Source organism: Pteropus alecto, unplaced genomic scaffold, assembly GCF_000325575.1.
Source record: "Pteropus alecto unplaced genomic scaffold, ASM32557v1 scaffold157, whole genome shotgun sequence".
Taxonomy (NCBI): domain Eukaryota; kingdom Metazoa; phylum Chordata; class Mammalia; order Chiroptera; family Pteropodidae; genus Pteropus; species Pteropus alecto.
In genome coordinates this window covers 2608066-2616571 of record NW_006440626.1, presented here as the reverse complement: position 1 = coordinate 2616571, position 8506 = coordinate 2608066, and positions in this window count along the sequence as shown.

Here is an 8506-nt window from a genome sequence, read left to right as displayed (position 1 = left end):
AAAGAACATTCCGGTTAGAGGGGAGCAATGAGAGCAGACGCCCTGAGGCCGCCCAGGGTAGATTACCCTCCTAGCTGCCCACTTCTCTCTCGGGGTTTATCTCCAGCTCACTTAGGTTCCTGGTACCTGGCAGCCACCTCAACAGAGCCAGCAGGGAGCTGACCCTCTGGATATCAGGCTTTCTCAGGCCTCTGCCTCCAGCTGACCCTCCCCAGCTTGGGGCCCTGAGGAGAGCCCAGCCTGCCTGTCCCTCCTCCTTCTGCCTGCCTGGTCCCCACCCCCACCCACATCCTGCATGCAAGATGGACAAGGACAATAAAAGCTGTTTCACAAGCAGGTGGTGATTAATCGCCAAGTTAATTAAAGAGGCAGTAATTATGCTCAGATTTCAGAGGAAGGAGCAATGTCTTAGGCAGGGGTGGATGGTCAGCCTAAGTCTCCCTGAGGAGGTGGAGCCAGAAGACAGAAAAGATTTGAAAAGGCAGGAAGAGAAATGAATAACATTTTTTTTTAAGTGGGTCCTTCAACCATAGCTATAATGTTTTGTCAGAATTAGGTGGTAGGCTTAGATGTTTCGGCTTGTCTCTGTACTTTTCTATGTCTTTGAAACATTTAATTAACAGAAAAATGACAGGGAGGAGGTTAAGTATTTCTAAACTCCAGTTTGGGATTTATAAATGGCCTCAGACACCATCATGCCTCATTTTACACAATGGAGAGGGCCTTAAAATTATGTGTAAATTGAATCCCGTTTGCCCACCCAGTACATCCTAACGCCAGCGATGCTCTATCTTCATTTCTGATTGATTTTCCCTGGCAGAGGCGCAGAATTCTTTGCTTTGAGTGTCAGGCTCTCTCCGTCAAGTAGTTAATGACCTATAAAGCACTTAAAACATACTGGAGAAGATGCTATTTGGAGGCACCCTGTGGTGTACCCTCTCCTATTGTCAGTAATCACTACTCATTTATTTGCTCTTATTGGTTTGGAATTTGCTATCAGGTTTCCCTAAAGTGGAGCCCACCAGGAAGGGTCCAGTTCCATACAGGGCCAGGTGGGTTCTGAGGTTTGCTCCCCAGGAAGCAGGAGCAGGTGAGGAGAGACAGGGCCCTTTTCTTAAGATCCCTTGTTCGTGGGGGCCCTGGTCATCTCTAGATACACCTTCCCTAACTTCCTCATTCCTCCTGCAGCAGTGGCCACCGAGACTGTCCCAGTTTTTCCTCATCACCTGTCTGAAGCCACAACTTGTCTTCTGAGTCCTTTCCCATTCTCTCGGCTGCCTTTGGGACACCTCCCCTTCGTCGCTGCCTGGATTTTGCCTCACTTTGCTGCTTCCCTTCTGTGCTTCTGGTTGTGTTTGCTGAAATCATCCTCTGTCAATCAGATAGGGGCCTGTTCACCCCTTCAGTCTTATGTCTTGAGGCCAGCAGGTCACCAGGTCTTGTCAGGCCCCCCTCCAGAGTGGCTCTAGAGTCTGTTCCCCTGCTCCATCCTCCACTTCCTTGGCCTCAGTCCCAGCCCCTAGGCTTTTGCCTATCTCAGCAGCCTCCAAATTGGAATAGGCTGCCTCCTAGAGAACACTGTAGGTGATTTTGCCTACCTGCTCCCCAACCTCTGTGAGCTCCTCAGGCCTCAGCCTGGTATCCAAGGCCTCTCACTATCTGAGTCTGGTGTCATCTCCCCAGGCTCCCCCCAGGCACCTCACATTTCCTGCCATCTTGCTCCATCTGTCTTCAGGCCCGTGTTTATGATATTCCCTACCCAGGGAACCCCCATCCTTCAAGGCCCTCACTTTCACTGCCCGGGGGTGCAGGAGGGTGTCTCAAGGAGGAACCAGCCTAGGAGGCTGAATAGACATTTCCAGAAATGGAGAGCACATTCATTTTCTGGGGCTGCTGTAATCGATTACCACAAACTTGATGGCTTAAAACAGCATACATATATTCTCTTACAGTTCTGGAAGCTAGAAATCCAAAATCGCTGGGCATAAACCAAGGAGTCAGCAGGGCCACACCCCCTCTAGGGTCTCTGTTTTGTTGCCCTTTCCAGCTTCTAGAGCTGCATGCCTTGGCTCATGGTTCCTTCCTCCATTTTTAAAACCGGGAGCATAGAATCTTCAAATCTCTTTCTCTGATTCCGTGTCACACTGCCTTCTGCCTTCTGCCTTCTGTCAGTTACCTCTCTCTGCATCCCTCTTATCGGGACCCATGCGATTGTAATAATCCAGGATAATCTCCCCATCTCAAGACCCTTAATCACATCTGCAAAGTCACAACTTCCAGGTAGACATCTGGGGGAGGGGCATAGAAGGCAAGCGAGCAAAGTGGTTCTGATCAGGAGCTCTGAAGTCACTTCTGGGGCTTGGATCTCAGTCGCACCATCTGCCAGCTGCGTGGTCTTGGTCAAGTTGCTACATCTCTCTGATCCTCAGTTTCCTCATCTATAAAAGGGGAACAGTGCCTAGCTTCAGATAGGAACTCAGCAGGCATTTAACTATCCAGCAGAGGGAGCTGCACTCTGCCAGAGCTTAGAGGCTGAGAGAGGCAGCCCCAGGAAGACCCTTCAGTAGGAGGGAGGGAGGGAGAGAGGGCAGGAAAGAAGACAGAGCAGGAGAGGCTGGGGTAGCGGGGTGGAGGGCAGACCTGGACCAGGTCCCAGGAAAGTGCGTGCGTGCATGTGTGCGTGTGCGTGTGTGTGTGTGCGCGCGCTCGCGTGTGTGTATTCTGTCTTAGGAGTCATGGACAGGGGACACAGAAAGTATTTAAACAGGGCAGATTTTGTTTCTGTTTCCTCTTACTGAGATGTAATTCATATATAACATTCACCCTCTAGAGTGTACAATTCAGTGGTTTTTAGCATATTCACAAGGTGGTGCCACCATTAGCCCTATCTAATTCCAGAAATTTTTCATCTCCCCATAAAGAAACCCCATACCGTTTCACAGTTGCTGCTCCTCTCCCAAAGCTGTCCACAATCTCCAGCTCCAGACTTGAACCCAGACAGAACTGAGACGTGGGGTAGGAGTGGGCTGAGGGGCCAGACCAGCCTGGGCTCGCTTTCCCCTCAGCCCTTGCCAGTTGCTTATATTACCTGAGGAACCACTGCACAGGTGGGCGGGGGCAGGGCCCTGAGGGGCGGGAGCTCGGGGTTCACTGCATGCACCAGGGTTACCATTTTTCTTTCTGGACATAGTCACTTGGCTCCAGAGTCTTCTTCCCCACTGGGACTCACCTATCAGGAGGCCGGCAGCTTTCCAGGCTCTATCCCCCATACATGGCATCTCAGGGCGCCCTCCACAGGAGGCAATAACTGTGGGGCTGCTAGAGGAAAGTGGGGGGCATTTGAGGCTGGGTCTTGACTGGTTCCCGAGAGATTGGAGTAGGAAAACTTTTTAAGTCCTGAACAGCCCTGAGCCTCTCCTACCAATCTAACCACTCTTGGGAGTGGCTGGGAGTCAGCTGGGACATGAGGGACCCGCAGGGGCCTTCTTCAGTGCCCTCACCCTGCACTCCCCCCGGGCTTAGTTCTGCCGGCTGATCGGAGGCTCCCAGGCCCTGTCTGGTCAGGGCTGTCTGACCTAGCCTAGAGGCAGCTGAAGCAGGAGAGAAGGCCATCTGGAGAAGCGAGGGACAGCAGTCAGGACATTGCTGAGCCAGCTGAGGCATCCCCTGGCAGTGATAGGGGCTTCTGGGATCAATTAGCAGAACCACCCTAACAGGGCTTGCGGCCCCTGACACACGCTCCTCAGGCACGTGTCATCGATCGGAGCCTCTGACAGCCTCCGCAGCCAGGAGGTGAAGCAGGGGCTGCTGCTGGCCTTTCTCATGTGCCTCGACCTCGCCTCCAACAGCCTGGCACAGAGCCTGCCCCTCCCCATCAGGGAGGGCGGGACTGGTCTTCCCGAACCTTTCGTTTCCTTGCCTTTCCTGCTGCTGTGAGTGCGGCAACACGTCTGTCTCAGTTTTCACATACGTAAAATGGATCACGTACTGATTAAAGATCACTTCCTGGGTTGGGGAAAAAAATCATTCTCCTTCTTTCAGCAAGAAACTGGCCCTAAATTAGCCAAGGAAAAGGTTCACTTATTCTTTAAACAAATGGCTCTTGAGACCCTGCTGAGTCAGGCACAAAGAGAAACAAGCAAGGTGTCCCCCCAGCCCACGCTCAGGAAGTCCAGAGCCTCCTGGAGGAGATGGATGTGTATGAATTGAATCAACGAGAGGAGATCAGAGCAATGAGAGAGATAAATAAACTGCTTGGTGGAGGAGGGGGTTTTAGGGAAGGCTTCATGGAAGAGGTGGCATGTGAGCAGGAATTCCTGCTTGGGTTCAGAGGTGGAGAGTTTGGCACCTTGGGGAATAGCAACTGTGGACGGGAGCATGGATGAGCCTTGGAGGACACTGGGCCAGCAGGAGCTGGTCAGAAAGGAGGCTAAGGGACTCCATAAGGACAGAACCATCTGTTATCTCAGCCTCAGCACAAGGCCTGGCACATCGTTGGAGTCGGAGGCTGTGAGTGCCCCGAGTGCAGGGCTGAGGGGCCAGGCCTCCCACCTATGGACAGTGGAAGCCTCCGTGAGGTTTTGTATTGGGTGTGAGGTAGGGGTCCAACCTCATCCTTTTGCATGTGGATGTTCATTTCTCCCAGCACTATTTGTTGCAAAGACTATTTTTCCTTATTGTATTATCCGAGCCCCTTTGTCGAAATGATTTGACCATAAATGTAAGTAACTGCAGCGTTTTGAAACGCAGTGAGATCTGCGCTATCAAAAGATCAATTTGGTGGCAGAGAGTGGAAAGGGCTGGAAGGAAGAGGGGGTTGGAGGGAGACTAGATGGGTAAGCTCAGTGGAGATCAGCCTGGGGCCCGTGGCGGGGAGCCAGGTACGGGGCTGTGCCCTGAGCCCAGGCTGTGAGTCAGCTAGAACATGGTCCCCTGGCACTCACTGGGGAATCGGGATGGGGTGGGCAAGGGGGTAACAGAAAAAGCCTGTGCTCCTCGGCCCCTTCAGGTCCAGAGTGGCAAAATTAAACCTTCTCCAGAGATAGCCATTGCAAGTAGGTTTTCAGGTAACAAGAGAACTGTAAGTGTGGAACCATGACAATTACAGCGGCATTATCCCAGATTATAAAGCTTCCAAGAGGCGGCTCACACCTCCAGGCGTGCTGTGCCACCAATTTCCAGTGGAGGCTTGGGATCCAAACATCTAGGCCGCCTGAACCAGGCCCCACAGTGGGCGTGGGCTGCCAGGCGGGTGCCGCCCCACCACCTCTACTGCCTGCATTTCCCCAGGGAGATAGACCACTGGGGAGGGGACACCACCAATTCCCACAGGTCTGAGAAACAGGTACGAGCAAGGTAAAGCTGACAGGCCATCTATGAAGGAAATTGGTCCCTTCATGGGCTTCCCCAGCCCTGGAGGCACCGAGTCCCTCCAAGGCTCTTTTTGTCCTCCTCCCTGCCCCACCTTCCCTCCTCCCTGGAGACAGTGGGACCGCACAGAGCTGGAGCTGGCCTAGCACTGCCCCTTCTGGCGACCTTTAGCCAATCAGCTTCTCAGGATCACAGTTTTTGCTTTGGGAAAACAGGGAGACGAGCTCCCACTTCGCAGAATTAAATGAAATATTTTAGATAAAGAGCCTGAGGAAGAGGAAGCAGTACGATCTACGTGTGTGACGATTTGGCAGCGCCCGTTAACACAGTTCAAATCCACACCCTGACGGGTTTGCAGATATGTCTAAGGATGCTCCATGCAGTCCCTTCCGTGACCTTGGAAAACTGTGAACTGAAAAGGCCATTATAGGGGCCTGATTAAATTAGGATCCACTGGTCCTACAGAACACTTTGCCGTTAGCAAAGAATCTGGCAGCTCCGATGTGCTGTCACAGGCAGACCCCCACCGCGTGGGGCTGCATGAACAAAGCAAGCACAAATAACGCCTACAGAAGGATGGCATTCACGCTTTTCAGAACCCTTCACAAGCACTAGATTTTTATATCTTCATATATATGCAGATGTGTATGTAGATGCAATAAAAACAGCCTGGAAGAAAGCACACCCAAATGACCCAGTGGTCGCCTCTGGGGAAGGGACTGGGATGGAGGCTGCAAGGTGGCAGGAGCATCAGAGGCAATTTCACTGTGCTGTAGTTTAAGTGTTTAACTACAATGTGCGCCTGCATCATCTGCACAGACACACACATTAAAAAACACTTGCTGACACCAAGGGCAGAGAGGAGGGCCTGACCCGCGCTCGCTCAAGGCTTGGAGGCCATAATTATGACCACGGGTCAGAGGAGCCTAGGAAGGAAAGTGTCTCAGTGCCTTATGCCAATGTCCCCAACTCTTGGAGTCTGGATTCAGGGATGGTGAAGCCCCTCAGGTGGACAAGTGACATCCCCCAACATCCAGGAGGGACAGAGAGATAGCACTCTGCCAGCCTGGCTGGGCTGAGGCCACAGCCCACCTCTCCTGGCTGAGCGGTCTGCCAAGAAAACTATCGAACAACATAAAAATCTATCTTGGAAACCCCAGAGGCATCCTTAGAATGGAGCGTGGCCTTTAAATTAGAATGTGGGAAAAAAAAAAAAAAAAGGCAGATTTGCCTGTAACTTGATTTCAGGTTAGTGAGGGCTGGTGGCCAACACACAGTGGCTGTGCCTGGCCCAGCAACCCGCCCCCACCTTGCCAAGGTCCCGCGATGTTGGCTGTGAAGGTGGGATTCCGTGTGCAACCAGCACGTGTTCCCATGGAAACTCAGCTTCGCAGAATCCTCTGGAAATTGTTGCTGAGGAGGGGCCATGGTTTCCCACGCCCACTTTGCAGTTTGGTTTCCAGGGATGGTTTTCTCAGGCAAGTGCTGAGAGGAGCAAGAGCAGGAGGGAGGGATGGAGGCTGAAACCCCGAGGGGCAGAACGGACAGGGTGGGCCCCTCCCCTGGGTGTCAGACTTAGCTAAAATGTTTCAGACGCCCCAAGGCGCTGACGAGGGTGGCAGGGCATGACCTAGGAGGAGAGATGGGAAATCTCTGTCAGAGCAAGGTCAGGCCAGGCAGAGAGAAGCATACTCTGAGACCCCCGAGGGGTGGGGCAGGGCCCCCAACAAGAGGAAGCAGCACCAGAGGCTTGGCCCTCAGCGCTGCCTGCGGCTTCTCCTCCCAGTTCTAGGCCTGGGGTCCACCCTCGGGATGGCTGCCAGCCACCCTTAGAGTCTAAGGCTCCCCTCGGCCTGCCTCTCACCTGTTCCCCCTCAGGCCCCCTTCCCTCTGGCACAAGCCCAGCTGTTCCCCTTCTCCAGCCCCTCCTGAGACCACACACACACACACACACACATACACACACACACGCACACATACACAAGCACACACACACACTTCTCTGCTCGCCTTGCCCCTACCCCAGGTGCTCCCTGTGGGGGCAACCACAGTCCCTGGGTCCCCATTTGGCAGACCCCCTCCGCGCTGCCTCCTGGCAAGCTGCTTTTCCTGCAGGATTAATGCAGAAGGAAACACACAGCCAGCACACACACCCTCCGAGCCTCTGCGCAAGCACGGAGTTCCCCATCTGTCCTCTCTGAGCAATGCTGAGCCTCTCGATTGTCACTTAAACCCAGGCTCAAGTGGACATGGCCGTTGGGAAGTGGAACTGGGATTCAAGAGAGGCCAGCAGCCACCCAGCCCCAAAATGACCCCCAAGGGTGGGTCCTCTCTCCCATTCAGAGTCACACGCAAGCTTGCCAGTAAGGAGCTCTCTGTCCCCTCCAGCTCCCTCACTGCCACCTGTGCCCCCTGCAGTCATCTGCCACCCTTTCCCCCTGCACTGGCCCGTCTCCGGCCCGGCCGGTGGGGAATGGGTGCTCGGTCTTCTTTGCTCCACACTGGGAGTCCCAGAACGCGGCTTCCCCAGCATCCTTTGCGTCAAAGCCCCTCCAAGGGTCCCGCCCTTTTACTCTGACCCTCCTCCTTCTGCGTCTCTTCTTGCTCACGGAAGATGTCAACACCTCCTGGCTTCACAGCCTTGCCCTGAACGGGGCTCGGCCACCACGCCGGCAATGGCTGTGCCCACAAGGGGGTGACGGGTTGGTCCCCGAGGGCCCCAGAGGTCACAGGGAGGAGTTGAGGTTTGGTTCCAAGTGAGATGGGAACAGGAAGGTTTCAAGCACAGAAAGGGACAGGCCCTACGTGGAGAAGAGACTGTGGAGTCAGGGCAGCCATGCTGGGGCCCAGACGGGGGCGTGGGAGAAATTCTTCCAGGCTCCCCTCTCTGTCTCTGTGGCCAACTGGAAACGGCTGATTCCCAGCCAGAGCGCCTGGGGTCCAGGGGCTGAGGACAGGAGGCCAAGGCCCAGCAAGGTGGCCTCCTCCTGGCTTTGGTTTTCTTGGGGAGGCTCACAGCACCCTCAACAACCCTCACTGCCCCCCACCTGGCCTCAGGCTGTTAAGAACCTGGAAGATTGTGCAGAGGCTTAGGCAGTTCCTTCTCCCTAAACGGGCAGGAAGTTCATTACCTCCA